Source organism: Sarcophilus harrisii, chromosome 5 (assembly GCF_902635505.1).
Source record: "Sarcophilus harrisii chromosome 5, mSarHar1.11, whole genome shotgun sequence".
NCBI lineage: Eukaryota > Metazoa > Chordata > Mammalia > Dasyuromorphia > Dasyuridae > Sarcophilus > Sarcophilus harrisii.
In genome coordinates this window covers 130,961,852-130,984,623 of record NC_045430.1, presented here as the reverse complement: position 1 = coordinate 130,984,623, position 22,772 = coordinate 130,961,852, and the positions used below count along the sequence as shown (strand labels likewise).

Sequence of the window (22,772 nt, the reverse complement as noted above, 5' to 3'; positions counted from 1 at the left end):
TCCCTGAAAATTCCCATTTCTTTTTTTTTTTTAATTTTATTTTTTTTATTTAATAGCCTTTTATTTACAGGATATATACATGGGTAACTTTACAGCATTAACAATTGCCAAACCTCTTGTTCCAATTTTTCACCTCTTACCCACCCCCACCCCCTCCCCTAGATGGCAGGATGACCAGTAGATGTTAAATATATTAAAATATAAATTAGATACACAATAAGTATACCTGACCAAAACGTTATTTTGCTGTACAAAAAGAATCAGACTCTGAAATATTATACAATTAGCTTGTGAAGGAAATCAAAAATGCAGGTGTGCATAAATATAGGGATTGGGAATTCAATGTAATGGTTTTTAGTCATCTCCCAGAGTTCTTTTTCTGGGCATAGCTGGTTCAGTTCATTACTGCTCCATTAGAAATGATTTGGTTGATCTCGTTGCTGAGGATGGCCAGATCCATCAGAACTGGTCATCATATAGTATTGTTGTTGAAGTATATAATGATCTCCTGGTCCTGCTCATTTCACTCAGCATCAGTTCATGTAAGTCTCTCCAGGCCTTTCTGAAATTATCCTGTTGGTCATTTCTTACAGAACAGTAATATTCCATAATTTTCATATACCACAATTTATTCAACCATTCTCCAACTGATGGACATCCATTCAGTTTCCAGTTTTTAGCCACTACAAAAAGGGCTGCCACAAAAAATTCCCATTTCTTAATACCTACCCAAGATATATCTAAATTGCTATGGTGAAAGTCTTGATGTAAAAGGGATAGCTGTAATTTATAGGAAAGACAAGTTGTACAATGTCTCAAATTTTATTTTCACCTATGCTATTCATATCTCAGGTTTTTTTGCACATAACAAGGGCCTAATAATTTCTACCATGGAGAAATGTCCTAAAAGAATATTTCTTCCCTGATTTTTCTCTCTCACACAGGGAATGATCATCAGATTGGGAAAGAAAAAACAAAACTGATGAATGGGTCAATGAAATCTGAGGTGAGTTATGAGAAAAATAAAAGAATATGCAGCTCTCTTCATCAGTTTTGATAACCTTGCCTAAGTACTTGAGGGAAGAAGACACAGCCTTGCAGATGTGATTGGTGAACCATATTCAGTATTCAATAATAAACCACATATGATGGGAGAGTCACTACAAAGTCAAATATGAGGAAAATATCTTCTAAACCTTCAAAAAAGGGAAGCATGTAGACTCTAAAAACTATTGGTTAAGTTTTAGTTTCTGGGAAATTCTATAATTAGTTTGTGAGCCGTTAGTTAAAAAAGAGAGATAATCACTATAAGTCAATATGGGTTCATTAAAACCGAGTTGTCTCAGACTGACATCATTTTCCTTTTTAACTGGTAGAGTAGGAAATGTTATAGCCTTTCCCCACAATAGAACCTGGATTTCATAAAGGTATTTATCAAAATCTTTCACAGTATCTTTATGGACAAAATAAAGACATATGAACTAAATGATAATGCAGTTAGAAATGAATTTTTGTTATAATAAACTTAGATATCATCATGTGAATATTTAGGCATTTCCATTTTTATATTATATGCCATATGTAGTATATAATAGATAATTAAAATAATTCACCTGTATAGAGTGCTTTAAGGTTTACAAAGCATTTCATATATGTTAGCTCATTTAATCCTCATTGCAGCCTTATGAGATAAATATTATTATTCCTGTTTTACAGATGAGGAAACTGAGGCTGAGAAGTTAGCCAGGGTCACAAAGCTGATAAATATCTGAGAGAGGGTTGGAATTCAGGTTTTCTTGACTTAAAGTCATAACTCCATTTACTAAATTCTTCTTATTCCCCACACATGCCTCCCCTACCTCTCTATTAAAGTCTTAATCCATTGCCTCATTGTGCCATAGTGGTGATGATGGATTCTCAAAGTTTTGCCAAGCACAGAACAAATTCCAACAGTTCTACCAATCTGGAAAAGCTTCTTCCATGAGCTTCATAAACAACTAAGTAATCTGTTGTCTGAAGACCAGACTAACTCAATTAGGAAAGGCTCAATACCCATAGAATTGGCAACCAGGTGATTCAAGTTTGGAACCACAGACATTATCAAACCCTTTACTTTCCTTATGGATGCTCCCTGCATCAGGGACTGTCTTTGGCCTTTCTGTATATTCTCAGTATTAAACACAGTGTCTGGCATATAACATGTGCTTGATGTTTACTGACAGCATTAGTAGATACAGGTTAAAATCATAGGTCTTTGAAAGTGATCATAAATATAGAATTGTTTGGGACCTCAAAGGTCATCCAGAAGGAAAAGGACTTGGCCAAAATTACACAGGAATTAAGTAGATAAGATAGGAGTAAAATTCAATATTTTTTTTGCCCCAGTTTGAGCTTTCATTACCTTTCACCTGGATATCACAATAATCTCCTAGATAGTATTTACCCTTATCCCATTTATCCTCCATATTGCTGACAATTTGATAATCCTAAAGCAGAGGTCTGGCCAAGAATCAAGAATCTTCAGGGGCTCCCAATTATCCCTTGGATAGCTTACACAAATTCCCATTTGACAAGCCCATCATAATCTGGCTCAGCCAATCTTTCCAAGTTATTTATACTTCACCCCTCCTCAAGCATGCTACTCTCTAGCCAAACAGGCCTATTTGTTGTTTCCTGTATATGCCATTCAATTTTCTGACTCCACAAATTTGCACAGACTGATAATGTTTTCCTCCTTTTCCACCTCTTGTAATAACCAGCTCCTTTCAAAAAAAAAAAAAAACTGCTCAAAGACCTCCTTCAAGATACCTTTACTGATTAACCCAATCTTTATTACCCCACTCCCACCATTGCTTCATATTTATTTTGTTTATATTATCTTGCATTTACTTATTTATGAATGACATTCATCTGGTAGAATTATGCTTCTTAAGGGCAGGAACTGTTTTGCTTTTATATTTGTACCCTCATTGCCTAGATGTTTGTGGCATATAGTAGGTGTTTAACAAATGAATTTTGATGGCTGGATTATAGAGATGGACACAAGCTAAATCATCATAGGTTCATAAATTTGGAGCAAGTAGGAATTTAAGAATTTTTATACTTCAAACCTTTATTTTAATAGGAGAAAATGGAGATCCAGAAAAGCTAATGACAGTCAAAGTCACAAATCACAAAGAATAAAATGGATACAAACATATCCTCTGACTTTAAATCTATCCAACTATCCAACAATGTCAGATATTCCTAAGGTAAATCCTGAGTGGTGCTAAAATGAGCCAAGTGCAATTATTTGGATGCGAAATTCTGGTTGGGACACCACCCAATGAATACGATTATTAAGAATCCCTTTGGACTGAATTTGAACCATGTAAACACAAAGCTTAAATTCTGTGTCCATGAGTGACATACATAATACATAAATAAATACTTGACTTTTCCTCTGGTCTTCAACATCTGTGATACATTTCATTGTTCATTTGCTTCATAATTGAAGTAGTATGATTAAATGGCTAATTGTATTAAAACTGTGCTTTCCTGGACAAAAGACTTTTTATTTGTAAATGCTAGTAAATAATCAATTTATAATACTATAAGCAAACAATATATCTTTCTCATTCAGAATGACTGTAAGTAAAATGAAATGTTTTATTTGAAAACATATTCACAACCCATCCAAGCTTACTATTTGGACTTTTATTTCATATCTGTTTTTCTCTAATGATCTTGTCCTACTATGCCAGCTTATTATATGGTTTATCTAACTAGTGATTCTAACATCGAGAATAGAGGCAGAAAGTCCCCGACTATAATAATATGATGTTTTTATTTTCTCTTTATCAAAAACTAGGTATTTATATACAAACCCTCTCATCCCAGAACCTCCGTGTGACATGTGATTTCCTGGCCAGGACATTGTCTAGCACAATGCTAGACACAGAGTAAGTGCAAAAGAAACGATTGACAGGGTTTTCAGGGAGTCAGCTGCTCACCCAAAGGCAATAGGAGTTCAATGAAAACACAATCGGTAGCCAGGACAGCTTCACAGTAAACAGTGGTTTAGCTAACACAATAGCACATGCTCCAAGTATATAGGCTAAGTCTTGCAAGGGGGTTATTTTTTTTTAATGACTAATTTATAGAATAGTTTGGGCTAGGAAATTACAGCTAAAAACCATCTGTTCTCAGAAGGAATGACTACAAGAAGTAAAGCTTTGCTCTGATCTTTCTCATTTATATTAACGGAAGTAATAATGTCAGACTTCTGCCTGGTCGGTGTGATGTCCACATGAGCTCAACATCAGCCGGTCTCTTCCACTGAAGTATTTAAATTACACTCAGGGGAAAAAAATAAAAGAGAAGCAAAGTTAAACAAAGTCTGTTTTTTTTTTAGTCCAGTTATTATGAAAAGGGTCAATATTTGCTCAATTCTGTTTAGTTTTTTCCCCTTCATGTTTTTTGTACAATTTGAAATCACCTGAGCCAGCAAAATGTTGAGGGTTTTTTTTTCCTCTGAAATAAACAAATTGCCAAATTTTCCATCACGATGACAACTGTCCTTGAGTGTTTAATAAATCTCATAATTTACCTTAATCTTTATAATGAGCCTACCCTAGAAGAAAACTCTAAACAGAAAGCAGAAAAACAAGTTGTGACATTGGATACTCAGGAATATTTAACCAACCAAAATAATATTTTAGAAGCATCTCTGGATGGTGCAACAGTTAAGAGCATTGGACTAGAAGTAAGGATGACTTGAGTTCAAATTTGGCCTCAGACACTGAAGAGTTATGTCAATTTGGGCAAGTTGCTTAATTTCTGTTTCCTCAGATATAAAGTATGGATAACAGTAGCATTTACCTTCCAAGGTTGTTTTGAAGATTAAATGAGATAACATTTTTAAAGTAGCATTGGATATATAGTAGGTACTTAATGCTTACTTTCTCCCATTCTTGGATATGAAAAAGTACAGAATATATTATGTTTAAAAACATTACCAAAAAATGAATTCCATTTTTCCTTAGTTTAGAGAGATTCATGACCTAAGGCACAGAATAAGGTGATGTTGCCAAAAACATTCATATATAGGTAATCTAGTGACAGAGGCAACATTACCAAGTGTTCTCCATTAGGTATTCTCTATGTCCAAGATCTCAGGCACTTTGCAGCACAGCCCAATGATTAAAACTCTTCCAGGAACATAAGGAAAGTCAGCAAAAAACATCATATCACACTACTCTATCATGTCTGTAGTGATTGTATACATTATTTCCTGATTCTGCTAACTCTACTCTGAATAGGTCACAATATGTCTCTCCTCCTTCTAACTTATTTTTTATTTTTATTTGTTATTACAGATAAGCTATATTTCTGTAACCACAATATAATGGGCTAGTCTAAATCTAAGACTAGTGGTTTAGAATATCTCCAATTTTATATTCTTTTTTGTCTTCTTATTCTATAGTTGCCTACAGACTTTACTTTTATAATATATATATTATTTATTTATAATATATATATATTATTTATATATATTATATATATAAATGGTCTGTGGGAAACCAAAGAATAAGAACTAGATTGTTGCCTTCATTACAATTATTACTCCAGCCTTCCTTCTCTACATAATCTGCTTTACTTATAATAGATGTAGGTAGTGAGGTACCTCACTACACAAAGGAGTTGTTCTGGTCCAGTCATAGTGTAAGGCAGCCAGTCAAAGCCCATTTGTCCAGTTTAACATTCACTCACATGGAATAAGTTGTAGAAAATGTTACCCTTTACAAGTAAAAGAATCTGAGATTTCATTAGTATGTACCAACCAATTCAGATGCCAACTCCTTTACAAGCTAATAGAAAGACTTTGAGTTATTATGACTCCAAAAGTCATCAACTTGCTCTTCATAATAATCATGAAAATTCCCAAAGATAATAGACATAGTCCAAATGCATAAAAGGCTCTTGCTTTTATTATATCTTTATGTGGGGCAGAGAATAGTGTAAAAAAATTTTGTGGGTTGATAAATTTTGAAACTTATTATCAAACTCACCTTAGGGCTTTGTACATAAGTAACTCTTTTTGTGGTATGAACTCTCTTTGTAATCTATTAAAACTCCTAAATTCCTTTGAGTAATTTTTTATTTATATATTAACATGTTTTGTTTTTACATTACAAGCATTTCCAGATTGTCCCCATGCCTTACAATTTAAATGAAATAAAAATATATTTATAAATATATAAAATATTCAAAATAATAGAATAAGAAATAGCATTAACATTCCAATTTCAAAGAGGAAAAAAAGTGAATGTCATACATGAACTTTTAAAACAGAATAATGTTTTTAAATAATTAATAATAACTAGAATACATATAGCACTTTCTATATGCTAGGCAATATGCTAAACACTTTGAAATTATTATCTTATTTCATTCTCACAACAACCCTGGGAGCTAGGTGCTACTATTATCCATTCTTTATAGTTGGAGAAACTGAGGGAAAGGTTAACAAGATCTCACACTAAGTCTACATATATGTGTGTATATTTATTCATGTGTGATTATATATTTACATATGTGTGCGTGTGAGTGTGTTATATTTTTAAAGTAGGAGATAGCCCTAAACTCAGGAAATTTATATATTGCCTTGTTGGGGAAATCTAACAGGCTTACTTGCCCATAAAAACAATTAAGTAAATGTTATAATGAAGCGGATGAGCAAGAGTTGATTGGACTGAAGAGAAAGGGCCTGAACTTTAGAACACAACTGCTTTAACAGCAATCCTCTATTCTTTTCTCAGTCTCTCCCTCTCCTTCTTTTCCCTCTCTCTATCTCTCTGTCTGTCTCTCTCTGTCTTTCTGTCTCTCTCTGTTTCTGTATCTCTGTCTATGTCTGTCTCTGTGTCTCTTTCTCTCTGTGTGTCTGTCTGTCTGTCTCTCTCTGTCTCTGTTTCTCTCTGCAAATTCTAACTATACACAAACCTTCCCTCTTCTTCAGAACAGAAGTGCTCTTATAAGGGAATATTTTTTTAATGTGTACACACTGCTGAATTAAGGCTTTTCACCATTTGTCATGACAGGAGATCTGCATGAATTTGCATTCATTTCCCAAAGCCTTCTACAAACAAGGAATGCCTTGTAATCTAGAAAATGTCAAACCTCTGAGTTTCCCTTCCCACCACATCCAGCAGGTTTTCCTTCAATTAATTTCAGATCATTAGCCTGAATCTTCACTGAGCTGGTTACCTTGAATTACAGGGTGATTGGAGAGATTTCAAGCAGACCACTTCATCTTCATGGGTAAATGACATTGCTCAGCTGGGCAAAGGGCACAGAAGAGTTCTTCACTGAGTATAAAGAACTGTGATACTGTGAATGCATTTGTGCACCTACTATAGTATCTATGCCAACGAAGGAAAATATTGCCAAGGAGAATAAAAAACAGAAGATTCTGGCCAATTAGATGAGGAAATGCAACTCTAATTACATGTGGTTAGTCCAAAATGTAAATAACTCTTGAATCCATAATAGGGAGTTAAAGATAGGTACTCCAAAATAATTATTCTTGAATATCAAAAATCTTATTCATAACCTATAGTTCTAGGTTCCCATGACTTGGTATCATAGGGCAGGCTGTTAAGTAGTCTTAATAGATTTGCAGATATAAAATCTAAAATACTTGAGTTCCAATGCTGCCTCATACACTTAATAGTTTTGTGATCTTGGGCAAGTCCCTAAATCTTTTTCAGCCTCAGGTTCCTATGTATAAAGTGAGGATAATATTACTCTGTTTCCCAAGGTTTTTGTGAGGATTAAATCCAATGAAATAACATATGTAAAGTGCTTTGGAAACCTGAAAGAGTTATATAAATATGAGCCATTATTATTATCACAGGATTTAGAACTAAAAGAAACTACAATTGAATACATTGCTGGCATAGTGTTGAAGTATACAAGACATACTACAGCTGTTTTTGAATTGCAGGTATTCACAAAATATAGTAAATGATTTTGATATTTGCTTCATTACATTCCATTAGAGGCAGTGTGACATAGTAATATACAAAATTGGTCTGGAAGTCAGAAAGACTTGGATTCAAATCTACCTATTGGTTGTGAGACTACTGGCAAATCACTTTGACTCTATGTGCCTCAGGCAACTAACACTAGAAGTGACTCAATGAAAGGAATTCCCTCACAGGGAATTGCCTCTAAACCTGAAAATCACAAATTCAGAGGAGGAAAAAGTATAGTGTAAGAGAAGCTAGATAGCACAATGTATAAAGAGAAGATTCATTTTCCTGAATTCAAATGTAGCCTCAGATTTTACTTGCTATGTGACCTTATCCAAGTCACTTAATTTGGTTTGCCCTCATCTGTAAAATGAGCTAGAGAAGGAAATGATAAAAGCTTATCTAAGTCACTTAATTTGGTTTGCCCTCACCTGTAAAATGAGCTAGAGAAAGAAATGACAAAAGGACTCTAGTATCTGCCAAGAAGACCCCAAATGAGGTCCTGAAGAGTCAAACATAATGAAAAATGACTGAACAACAACATAAGGGCATCCTACCTAGTATTATTCACTCAATCTAGAAAAACAATATTATAGAACACCAGTTGGTTCTATACAATTATAATAGGTAGGGTGAAGAGTTGCATTCCCCATGATGCTTGGGCTCAGAATATAAAATCTCATAGTGAACATTCTCATGAAGCAAGTCTATATGACATTGACTGATTGCATTTGAATGAGATGGAGAATTAGTGAAGGTCTTTGCTGGATTGAAGCCATATTGGGCAAAAAAGAAATCTGGGAACTAAAAAGGAATCAAAGACAGTATATTCCAAAAGAAGCCGTTTTCAACAGGGTCCATGGAAGGTTCAAACCACTTCATTCCAATTAAAGAGAGAGATCTGGCATATGCCTTCCTTTCAGAAGTAGGTATATATGTAAAACCTTGATTTCCCAAGCAACTCTATAGGGAAGGGAAATGAAAGTCTACTTATGAACACATATCAATAATTATTTCTTGCTGTAGTTGATAATGGTGGTGGTGGTGGTAGTAGTAGTAGTAGTAGTAGTAGTAGTAGCAATTAGTAATGGTGGTGGTAGTAGTGGTCATAGTAGTAGTAGTAGTAGTAGTAGTAGTAGCAGCAATTAGTAATGGTGGTGGTGGTAGTGGTCATAGTAGTAGTAGCAATTAGTAATGGTGGTGGTGGTAGTGGTCATAGTAGTAGCAGTAGTAGTAGTAGTAGTAGCAATTAGTAATGGTGGTGGTGGTAGTGGTCATAGTAGTAGTAGTAGTAGTAATAGTAGCAATTAGTAATGGTGGTGGGGGTAGTGGTCATAGTAGTAGTAGTAGGAGGAGTAGTAGCAATTAGTAATGGTGGTGGTAGTGGTGGTGGTCATAGTAATAGTAGTAGTAGTAGCAGCAATTAGTAATGGTGGTGGTAGTGGTGGTGGTAATAGTAATAGTAGTAGTAGTAGCAGCAATTAGTAATGGTGGTGGTGTGGTGGTAATAGTAATAGTAGTACTAGTAGCAGCAATTAGTAATGGTGGTGGTGTGGTGGTAATAGTAATAGTAGTAGTAGTAGTAGCAGTAATTACTAATGGTGGTAGTAGTAGTAGTAATAAGTAATAATGGTAGTAGTAATAGTGATAATAGCAACAGTAGTAGTAGTAATAGTAGGACGAGGAGGAGGAATAATAATAGTAATAGTAGTAGTAGCAGCAGTAGTAATAGAAATAGTGGTAGTAGTAGTAATAGTAGTGGTAGTAGTAATAGTAATAGGAGGAAGAGGAAGAATAATAGTAATAGTAGTAGTAATAGTAGCAGTAGCAGTAGTAGTTATAGTAATATTGGTAGTCGTAGTTGTAGTAATAGTAATAGTAGTAGGACGAGGAGGAGGAGGAGAAGGAGGAATAATGGTAGTAATAGTAGTCATAGTAGTAAGTAATAGTGGTAGTAATAGTAATAGTAAGAGGAGGAATAATAGTAGATTTGCAAACAACCTTACAAATATTATCTCACTGAATCCTCACAACAATGTTGTGATATAGGTGTAACTGCTACACTACTTTACATTTGAGGAAATTTAGAAGTAAAGTTTCTTACTCAGCGTCACAATCTAACACTAGATTTGAACTCAGGTCTTCCTGATTCCATCAATGTATTGTGACACCTAGCTGTTTTTTTACTGTTCATTTCTATAGTTTACACTATCATTATTACCATTATGATTTTGTATTTCAGTGCTATACCTTTATCTTGGTCTGTTAGTGGTTAAACAACCAGATATTTGGACCTAATTATTTCAGAAGTTCCCAGTTGTTCTTGGATAGGTCTTAAGGCAGAGATGATACTCCTTGAAAATCTCCCATTATTTGAATTTAAGTTTATGAAGGTCCACAGCTGATTGAAAAACAGGGTATGTAACAACATTATAAATTGATAATCTGTCAAATATTACTCAGGGTTCCTGGATGTTTCATCTGGATTTAGTTATATCATATTAACAACATGGAGAAATATTTTTGGAGTAAAATTAAATGATCAAATATCTTTTTACCAAAATTCTGCTGAAGTTCACTGAGCAAGATCATTCAGTCAATAAACATTTATTAAACTATTACTACATGCAAGTGTTGAACTAAGTGCTAGGGACAGAAAGCCAATAACAGTCTCTGCCCTCAAATAGCTCAATTCTAATGGGGAAAGACAACATATAGATAGCAATTTATGTGTAAAATATGTTATGTATTATGTATAAAAGATGACACACAGTCTGAGAGGGGGAGACTATAACAGCTGAGGATATCAGGAAAAGCCCCTTATAGTAAGCAGGATTTGAACTGGATCTTGAAGAAAGTTAGGGAAATTAAAAGGTGGTGAGTGAATAGAGCATTCTAGGAATACACCCAGTGCAAATGTGTGAGGGAGAGCCAAAATTTAGAGAGAGAACAGTTCTGCTACACTCTATCTTGGTCAAATCACCAAAAAAAAGATTGTGTTGGGTTCTGGGTTCTACATCTCAAGAAGTTCACCCAGAAGTTGAGATATCTATATTTCAATATGCAAAACATTCTGAAAGAAAAGGCATTTTTGTTGCATTTGTTAGAGAAATTGTCTCTACAGAAATCGGCATCCAGGAGAAGTTGGATGTTTATGGACCATGTCCAGAAAAATGAGACAAAAGCTTGTTCCTAATCATTGTTTTCAGCATAGGGTTTGCATACCACTCAAGGAAATGATAACATGCATACATAGAACAAGTCTAATACAGAGTTCAGCAAATAGTGCTCCACAATAAACATTTCTGACTTACTGATTCCTCCTCTCCAATTATACTCAATTTCTATAAACAGTTTCCTTATGCCATACTCTGATACCATGTTACTTTCTACTGTTGTGCAATATCCTTTAGTCCTCTATCTTTCACTGTGAAAGAAAAGCCCCTTTCTAGATCTTAGATAAGAAAGAATGTTTATCTGCAGTGCATTCCTCCAATAGACACTAAAACCTTGAGTAATAGGAACACTGTGATCACCAATTGGACTGCTTAAAAAGACCAGAAATCTTGAAATTTTTCTTTCCTATGCAGTATCACCTGGAATAATAAACTATAAACCCCCAAACCCTGGAAGAATTAGCTAATTATCTAATTTTCTGTTTTTCCCCAAACAACAAACCAACAAACTGGTCAAAAGGACAACCTCCTCCATAAAACACCCTTCATTTCCTCCATATCTTCAGATATCCTTTATTCATTATATTATGTTTTCCTTCCAGCTTTTATTTTCCTTCTTCACTGATGGTTTCATGGGGGCCTTTAGTATCAGAAGAAAACTATCAAGAAAACACTCTAGGTCTAGAAAGAGAGCTGGTCAAATTCCATTTCATGCAAATCACTAACTTCTCCAAGTCCCACTATTCTCATCTGTAAAATGGGAAGTTGGATTAAGAGAACTCTTCCAGCTGTAAATGAATTTTGCTTCAAAACCTGAATCCAGTGGATTTCAGAGCTGATTTTCAAAAGGGCATTCCCTAAATCCTGTATACATACTCTTAGGAAACTTGAAATATACTATTATTTAAAAATAATTTTTTAACTTAATAAAATCATTAACCATTGATCCCAGATGTTCCCTCTTAAATTTCTCCTCCTTCAGCTTTGAAGACCTATGATGATCCTATAAATAAACCGAAAATTGTATTAATACAATATATATATTGTATCTGTATATAATATTATATTCCAAGTTCAGTAGTAAGAAGATAGATTAGTAGTCAGGGGACTTATTCTCAAATCCTGGGTCTGCACCTTAGAACTATGTGATCAAAGGTAAGAATTCTCATTTTCTCTGAGATGACTTTTCTCATCGACAAAATAAGTTTAGACTAAATAATCTCAAGTCTCTTCTAGCTCTGAATTCATGGTCCTTCCAGAATATTAAAAAAAATTCCAGCTAAATCACTCATTGGACTACCTACTTCATGTACAACATTATACTAAGCAATGGAGAGGAGGGATAATTAAACCTAGAGGAGTCACAAAGATCATTAAGAGGCGGTCTCTGCCCTCATGGAAACCAACATGTCTCTATCTATCAGGTTCAGTCTGCTATAAATAACACTCACTTTTAGCCTGAAGCTTGTTAGCTTATGTGCTATAGATTAAATTTAGGCCATTAGTCTGATGCCCTCTGAAAGTTTCTGTAGTCTGGATGCTGCATTGGGCAAAAGAGTATTAGAAATAAAGTCAGCCTATTATTCCCAAACGGCATTTCCTAAAAGGACATTTATGGTGCATAGATTTCAGACTGAAGCTAGTATACCCAGAGGATTGCTAGTCTCTTTTCTTCCTCAGCTACAGATTTCTCCATAACCCTAAGGTCGTCTTCCTAGCTGCTATATATTTCTAGTTTCTTGAGTCTATGCAACTAATAACCTACAAATTAATGAAGTGAAAAAGAAAAGAAATAAGGACAGAAAGAAAGGAAGAAGATAAAGAACTAAGTTTTTAAATGGAAGAGCACTATTTGCCAGCCAAATGAAAAAGATGTAGCTAACTCCTTCAAAATCTGAGGAAAGCAAAAGAATTTGAGTTTCCCTAGTAGAAACTAATTTTCCTCTGTAGTTAGCTTCAAGGACTTTTACTCAGCAGAAGGGATCCGAAACCTACCCATTAAAGAAAAGTGAGATGTAAAAGAAAGTCAAGATAATGATCTAATCCTCTATATCTATGGAGATAAATTTAAGTGTTCTTAATCAGAGGTCCAAACATGCAGTCCATGGCCATACGTAACCTACAATCCTCCTGAGTGTAACCCATATCAAATTATGATGCAATTTGGAAGTATTTTTAAAGAATAAAAACATAATAAAGCATAGATAATATTACATTTTAAAACTAAGTCAAAATGCAGCCCACAGGCATACCTATGTAAGCCATCAGTAGCCTTTTTTATTTAAGATTATGCTACTAATTTAAACTATTTAAGAACTATTTAAGGTTCTGTCAAACTCTTTCCAAAAGAAACACTAACTGAAATGCTTCCATATATATCTGATGTGGATGAAACTTTATCTAGTTTAAAAATATTGCCTCATTCAACATTAACCAAGTATTTATTATGTTCCTGAATATTCCAGGTACTGTCCTAGGTATAAAAATTTTTTTTAAAATTAAAGCTCTACTTTCAAGGAGGGAACATTCTACTGTTCTGCAAATATATATATATATATATATATATTTTTTTTTTTTTTTGAGAAAATTACCAGACTATTCCTTCATCTCTTCTTATACAAAGGCTAATTTGTGAGGAGCACAAACTTTTTCTTGCTTCTTTAAAGTACCTCTATGATTTGTTGAGAATCAACATTTATTAAATAATTCCATGCAAAATTGCAAGAAAAAGAGATTAGACTAGGGATTTGATAGGAATCTTTCCATTGGATTATAAGTATCTTAAGATGGAGAGAGCCTTCCAAATATTATTATTATCATTATTCATCTTGTTCTTGTCTATTATCATAACTTTAGAGCTGGAAGAAATTTTAGAATCTATTTCTTTCATTTTTCAGAAGACAAAACAGACAGCAACATAAAATGAATTGTTCAGGGTCATACCACTTGTAAATTTCTGAATTAGAATTCTAGTTAGATCTTCCTGATTCCAAGTCTAGGACTTTATTAGTAGTGGTGGTGGTGGGGAATGGTGTAAAATAGATCACATATATAATAGTTTACTAAAGTACTTTCTTCCTAATCCTTTGAGCTAGCTCATAATTCATTTTAGATATAGGATTCACACTTATGTCTCCAAGTTTTTCATCAAAGCTCTTTCTAGTATATTACATATTCCAGTTAAATATAATTCTTATAATATACTATAGAATCTTAAAAATCAGTAAGAAATCAACAAGAAAGTGGGCTATAAAACATTGACAGAAGTAGATATTGTCTAAAGTGGGTGTCCTTCTGTTTTCATATCATGAGAGTTTCAAAGACGACAGGATCTCATAGAGTTCCAGGCCATTTCTGTGTGTAAAGATACTGTCTTTTTTCAGTCATTCTCAGGATTTCCACTGCAAACATCCCCATATCTGATCTGGAAAGGGGATTACTTTGTTTTCTCATAGTTGTTCGAATGATTAAATCCAATCCTATACCCCAAGCAGGAACTAATCCTTCAGTAGACTTTAAGCAATACCCACTATGCTCAATACAACTATTTTGCTTACTAAAGGATTAGTTTTTTAGAGAAACACTGATATAGGCCAACCCCCATCATCTTCATACACATTACTCTGCAGAGTATCACATGAAGGTCACTAAGTCAGATCAGAATGTAGAAACCAGAGAATGGGAAACTATTTTGGAGGCTACAACAGAGAGCTAATATAATATAATTGAAGGAGGAAAATGACATTTAAGCAGACAACAAATATAGTAGTAATATCATCAGATGAAGATTTGGTCTCTTCTTTATAATTAATTTCAGTATCTAACTTTTTTTCCCCATAAAGTATAAAAGGGAGGATAGGGATAAATTTCTGCTTTTAATTACCTCTGTTGGATAAGACCTTTATTCCCCCATTTTTCTTCCTATTTTCCCCATTCACTGCACACTCTTGCTTACATTCTCTCATATGTATCTATACTCAGCTGTTTTTTCTCCCTCTCCCCTTCCTTTCTCCCTCCCTCCTTCCTTCCTCCCCTAGTTAAAAGCAACAAAGCTTGCCAGACTGCTGGAGATACACACCCTCTACACTGCTGCAAACCCATCTCCCAAGAGTTCTTTTTTGGCTCACACATATCATTGAATGTATTTAAATACATTAAATGCAGCCACCTGGCTACATCATGATTTGAGTGAAGCAAGAGCACAGGGTGAAATCCCAGGAGTTCACAGAGTAAAAGGAAAAAAACTCCATGGAAAGCAAGCACGTTGAGCAGCCTGCCACCCAGAATTTATTAGGAAGAGAAATGATGAAAAGAACTGGTCAAAGGAAAGCTCTAAAAAGCGGGGGACCAAATTCTTTTTTCCCTCAATACTATTATTTTTCCAAAAACATATATAGTTTTCAAGACTCATTTTTTGTAAGAATTAGTGTTCCAAATTTTTTTTCCTTTCTTCCCTTACCTCTCCCCTTCCCAAGACAGCAATCTGATATAAGTTAAATATGTGTAATCCTTTTAAACATATTTCCATATTTGTCATATGCAAAGGAAAAAAAGGCCCAAAGGGGAAAAAACATAATAAAGAAAAAACAAACAAACACACAGATGAAAACACTATACTTCTAGCTACATTCAGTCTCCACCGTTCTCTCTCTGCATGTGAATGGCCTTTTCCATCTCAAGTCTATTGGAATTGCTCAGGACCAAATTCTAAGAAGAAAAGGAGGGAAGAAAAGGACCCATAAATGAGTTTCAACATCCAGCAAGCCAGTCAAACTCTGACCATTTTTCCTTCATATAAGTTCAATATTTATTAAGCCATTTTTGGTGTAGAATACTGTGCTAATAATCCCATTAGCAGAGATATGAAATAGGGATCAGACAAGATCCTTCCACTCAATGAGTGGATGAAAGGTGTATGTCATATACACTGCAGTACAAAATAATACATAAGTACCTAATGGAGATACAAATAAGGCAATATATTAAAGTATTTACCAATGCAGCAAGAGGCTAAAGGGATTAGATAAAAGATTCCTGAAAAAAAAAAAAAGTCATTTAAATTGATTTTAAAGGAAAAGACAAAAAGAAAGTACAGATCAGAGTAAAGAAATTAGAGAATGGAAAATCAGTTTGGAGGCTATAACAGTAACCCAAAAGTGAGGAGATAAGTAGGGCAGCTGTAATGAAAATGGAAAGGAAGAGGTTAAAGTTAGAGACAGTACAGAAGAATCAATAGGATTTGGTGACTGGTCCTGTGAATCCAGGGAGGGAAAAGAATCAAAGATTACTCTAATGTTTCAAGATTATGCAACTAGGATTTGATAAGACAAGCAAAGGCAGGAATAGAAGTCAATTTGGGGGAAATAATACCACCACCAATTTTAGACAAAGTGAGTTTGATGTGACAGGAAATTCAAGTGCAAATGGGGAGACCAGTTTGGATGACTTCTTGTCACTTATTACAATGGAGAAGGTAGGAGAAGGTTTTAGACTAGATATTCACTTACAACAATGAAATTCTATGATTCTGTGAAGTATCTAGTGACTAGAACTTGGAAGACAGACTAGACTAGAAATGTTTATAAGGAATGATGCACCAGGGAGAAAGCAGGAGAGTTCAAATCCTGCCTCTGGCTGTTATTTTCAGCAACCCAGCCAACTTTAAGATTATAAAATGTAGAACAGTTGCCAATCTGAATTAATTAGGATGAAATTCTTTGTAGCAATGAAATCACAGGCTCTGGACAAAAGTGAAAACAAAGCCATTTTAAATGGTACAGAACAATTCAATAAAAGTTGGTAATATGAGAGTAGTAATGAAAGGCTGCAGGATCAGCTGAGGTTTACACACAAATTCAACTCTAGAGTTTTGATCTGCAATGGGAAAAAAATGATCAGGTATAGACATGAAAATCTATTCATGTATTGCTGTGGTAAACCTCTGGCACAGAGGAGGGGAAGAGGAGTACTAGGTTATCTAAAGAAGGGCAAACAACCTAAGGTCAGAAAGGTAAACAAATAAAATCAAGCCATGACTGCCCTAGTACTTCTAGTCTGGGGAGATGGGGAGACAGTCCTTTAAAAAAAAGTAAGAAAATAATATAGCAAAATTATATAAATTATGTTTATTACCATGCCTGGGACTTACTTGAACTTATTTTCTTTCCCTAAATTCCATTTGGATCAATTGTCTAAATATTCTTAACTTCTTTTTTTTTTTTTTTTTAACCTTTTCATCCATCAAGGTTTATATCCGTCCTAGAACTCATACATACATACATATGTACATAGTCAGTGTCCTCTGCCCCCAGAGTCCCTCATTTCCTCAAACTACAAAACAAATTCTCTTTCTAGAACCTCCATTTAAGGAAGGATTCTAGCCATCTTTTCCTTTCCCACCCTGTGTACTCCTCAAGAATTCATCATGCTTCCATGGCAAATACTCTTTCCCTCTCTACCTTTTATATCTTGTCTTTCTCTATTTCTTTGTAAGATACCTGAGGATAGACACTGTATTTTGTTTTTCTTTGTATCACCAACATCTTAGCACAGTGTCTCGAATATAGATGCTTGATAAATGTTGACTAAAATACATAAAAAATATTGAAAAACTGAATGATACATTTATATCAATTATGGAAAAAACCAAAAACCTTTACATAACAAATATTTAGCTTTGTCAACATCTTCCCTGATGTTAACTCCTGGCCTGGGTAAAAGCACATTCACTAGTTTACTAATTAATAAGCTCCTTGGAACCATGTTATGTACACAATATTGCTAACAGAGTATCTTCTGCAACATAGGTATCATTATATATATCTTCCAAAGATAAACCTGGGAAAGTATTTCCTCTATATACATATATATATATACATATATATACACACACATATATATATTTCTAGTTATTTGCTGATTCATAGAATGAATTTGCAGAAACACAGAATGATTAAATTTTAGATCTGAAGAATACCATTTTGCCAAATCACATAGTCTAACTCTCTCATTTATTGAAAATCAATCTGAAGAAGTTATAACTAATAAGTGTCAGAGCTTGGCCCAGGCTCCAAGTTCATACTCCATGTCATGTCACCATGTTGTATCACCATATCCTGAGTTCCCAAGAGTAATTTTTAAAAAAATACAAGAATTTACACAGGTGGATATATATATATATATATATATATATATATACACAATATATATATATATATATATATATATATATATACACACACACACACACACACATATATATATATATATAGTATACACAAATAAAAAATATATAAATATACTACCCATGTAGGTTCTAAGAAGTTTCTAAAAACTTCTGAATTTTAATGGAGGCATAAATAATATACCTTCCTAGAAAGAAGATGCAATAGCTAATTAACTAAGTCAATTGCCGTGTGTCCCTACAGTCAGAGTTCTGTTTAGAAGATAAAGAACTCCCATTTGTTGAACACAGTACAGTTTATCAAGTACTTTCTTCATAACAACCCTATAGGATAGGCAATATGGGCAAGGGCTTCTTAGACTTTTACCACTCATGACCCCTTTTTGCCTGAAAACTTTTTATGCATCACTGAGTAGATGGGTATATAAAATAAGTATACAAATCAAAAATTTACTGATAATAAATCAAAATTTCACAATCTTCACATTCAGCTTTGGTATAGGCATTACTACTATTTTTAGCTATTATCAAAGTTCATACAGCTATCAGGTATAATTTACACATAGATCTTCTGATTCCAAGCTTAGACTACTTTTCATTATGCCACAATGTCCATCAGCTATGCAATGGGAAAAACATAGGAGGAATTATGTAAATTATTTTGGAATAATTTTGGAATTATGGAAAATATTCCATCCCATACATTAAGTTTTCAATTCCTTATTAGGTAACCTATATCTACATTTTGGTTATTTCTAGAAGGTGGGCCAGGATCATTTCCAGATGTGAATAGATAGATATCTAAGTCTCTGAAGTCCAACACACACACTTCAAGTAATTCTGGATAGGTCATCTATCTTTACTGATGTTTAAATGTGAGAACTAGACATTGAACTACAATGATCACTGACCCTAGGGTAATAGAGGAAAGGGTAAGGGCCACTATCCTTTTTGTTCCACTAAAAATTTCTTCTTCTAAGTATTGAAAAAAAAAAAAAAATCATTTCATCCTGACTTTGCCACTAAAGTTATTAAATGAATGATTCTGTGTAAATCCTTTTGTGACTCCGTTTCCCACACCAGACAGAGGAATAAATCAACTTTTCTCAAGAAAGTAAAGGAAAAGAGCATAACAATGGACAATAAACCCCTAACAGACATGACATGTTCTGTTACATTGTTCCTAATTCATCCTTATCTTCCTTTGAAACAGGTTTTCCCTTAAAAACAGAAAAGCAAAAAATCATCTTCTCAGACCAAGGAATTATTGATCTATTTTCTGAATCTGCTTGCACCAAGGTGAAAAGCTCCCCTTTAAAGTGTACTTTTACTGAGTCAGGGGAGAAAATGTCCCCTTCATTTGTGTTGTGGCTTCAGTCCCACTATGAACCTCTATAGGGTACCACCTCCCCCAAATCATAGTTTCTCCTTTTAAGGGATTTGAAAAGGACCCTTGGGAGGAAGAGAGGTAGTGAATAATAATCAGAGTGCCTCAGAGCCACCTGCATGGAAGTTTTTGATTTTACTATCAGCACTGACACATCACTTTTTTTTCTGAGAAACAACTGGAAGGTAAGAAAATCATGAAATATGGATGTAGGAATAGATTGCAGGCAGCAAAGATAATGCCAAAAAGATTATCATCAGTATAAAAGAGAATATAAACTACTGGCAGAGAAATAAGACTTATAGAAATATTCTTACATGGCTCAGATTATTAGTTGCTCACTAAATAACCATATCTGGGTTGCCTGCAAGTGTCAAAATTGCTAAAGAAAACACAATATATAAAAGAATCTATCTTGCGATCTTTACCTTACTAGCTCTTTTCTTTGTGTCTCTTGCTTTTATCTATTAATTAAAATTTAAAAAGAAACAGAACAGCACTAGACTAGGAGTCTAAAAGGAAGAGGGGAATATTCTGTGAGCAAAGACATGTCATTTCTTCACCTGTAGCTCAACAAAATGATGCTCACCAACAGCATCCTATTATGAAACAGAGGTTTTTTTTTTCTCAAAGCCTTTTTGTTAGATAATTCTTGAAAGAAAACAATGCTACAACCAAAAGTTTTACCTTCTTTTAGTATTTTATAATAAATAGTTAAATTACTACCAAAACCAAATAAAAATAAAACTGAACCACAGTTTAAAAATGTTAAGAAATATAGTCCTTCAAAAAAAAATTCTCTGCACACATTTTTAATGACCCAAAGCTGTACTAAGGGCTCAGGAGAGTCTAAGACTGTCTAAGACTGCTTATCCTTATACACTAAGCAAAAAAGAAATAAAGAAATAAGTATAATTTTTGGAGAACATCATCTCAGATAATAAAATCCTCAATCCTATGCTCTGTTCAAAGTTTCTCTGCATGTTCTTTAAACATAATATAACATAAACATAAACAAAACATTGATTAGAATATTGGCTATACACAATCATTTCCAGACAGACAAATCTTGTCTATATTTCCTATTAATCTGTGATCTCTCTGAGGGGTCCGGACCATGAGTTTGCCTTTCATCCAGGGTTTAGTAGAATGTCTGGAGCACATTAAGCATTTAATGGATGTTTGCTGACTTATGGCACCCCTGAATTCAGAAAACTATGAAAGGACTAATGGGAATAGCTCCATTCATTCAGCAAATAAATGTTGAAGAACCACTTTACTATCTACAAGGCGCTATGCTAGTCTCTAAGTAGGAACATATGACAAAAATGCCTACCTTCTACAGTGTAAGCACCCAAGGATTTGGGAGCTTCTTGGAGCGTCTAGCTTTGGAAAGTACTCACCCTCCTCAGTGTGTATGTTCAATGAGATTTATTTGTTAAGCACTTTGCAAACCTTAAAGCTCCATATAAATGTTAGCTATTATTATAAAAAAAACTGTTAATAATACATTTTGAAATCATCTTCCAGGAGTTTTCAAAACATATTTTATAGTCCACATGTGCAAATTACATGTAGGTAGGCAATGATAAGCACAGAAAATCAATTGGATCCTGTTACCCTTAATTTAGGAAATAAGTATTAATTAGAGTTAGCATCATTGATTAGGGGATTAGCAGTCCAGGGATGGAAGAGTCCTCTGAGGGCAACTAGTCCAGCCCCCATCCCATGAGGAAAGGGAGAGTGAGAATAAAAGGATTTCCAATATTAGGATATTGGACAGGTAGTATTAGAGGTACTGGCTCCAAATTTAGTATCTTTTTTATTTTACTCGTAAATAAGTACTCCTAGAATCCATCACATTGCTGACCCAGATCCCTTTTTCTGAATACATCCAAGATCTCTTATCTTTGCTCAGTTGTTTTGTCATTGTTGTTAATTTAGTTGGCTATGGGCTTTTGTTTTGTTTTGTTTGTTATGATATTCCAACATTCCCCTCCATGACACTCTTGCTCACAAACTTCTGACCTCAGCATTAATATCTCCTGGCCAATGAGGAGTCAAATCCTTTAGGTCTTGCTTTTCAGGATTCTACCCATGTCAGGACCATGTTTTGAGTCACTGTACTCTAGGTTTACTGAGTACTAGCCTTCACAGAAATTTCTACCATTCTGACATAAATTCCTTTTCTCTCTCATTCCTATTGGTTTCTCTCCTAACTCATAATTCTTTCTCATAACCTTTATTGCTATTGTAATATTGATTTAATCATATCCAACTCTTCATGAATCCATTTAGAGTTTTCTTGACAAAGATATTGGAATTGGACAGACAGACAGACAAATAGCCCAATAACACTGAATCAGGCTTTTGTATGATTTGATATTTGTATATATGGTTTTCATCATTTCCTTCCACAGTTCATTTTACATATGAGGAAACTGAGGTAAACAGGTTAAGTGACTTGTCCAGGGTCACCCGGCTACTGAATGTCTGAGGCCAGATTTCATACCTCAGGAAGATGATTCTCCATGACCCCTAGCCTGGCAGTTCTATCTACTGCACCAGTTCACTGCCCGTACCCTCTCTCATCCTTTTCCTTCCCTCCTCAAATTTGTATGGTGAATTTAAATATGTTTCAGTCTCTCCATTCTCAATTTTCCAGCTTCTCCTCACCCATTTCCACTTTACAGTTTAATCAATGTATTTATTCAAGGTCTTTATAAACTTCTAATACATGTTAAAATTTCAATAACAGGTTGCAGGTGTGATAGAAACAATCTGCAAATGGCAATTAATCTATTAACATTTAGGATAACTACATTACACAGTTGTCTACAATGAAGCTTTATTTTAGATCCTGTTGACAAACATAAAAAAAAAGTGGTAGAAAGAAGGAAAAAAGAAACATGCCTTTAATTAGGTACCTACTATGTGCTAAGCACTTTGCAAATATTATTTCATTTAATCACTCCAACAGCCCTGGAAAGTAAGTCCTATTACTATGTCCATTT

At 34.3% G+C, this 22,772-nt stretch overlaps 1 protein-coding gene across 1 annotated transcript in view; it reads right to left on the bottom strand.

The window, feature by feature from the left end:
- CAMK1D (calcium/calmodulin dependent protein kinase ID) overlaps window positions 1-22,772 on the bottom strand; it is a 457,058-nt gene that overhangs the window by 320,562 nt on the left and 113,724 nt on the right. The window lies entirely within an intron of this gene.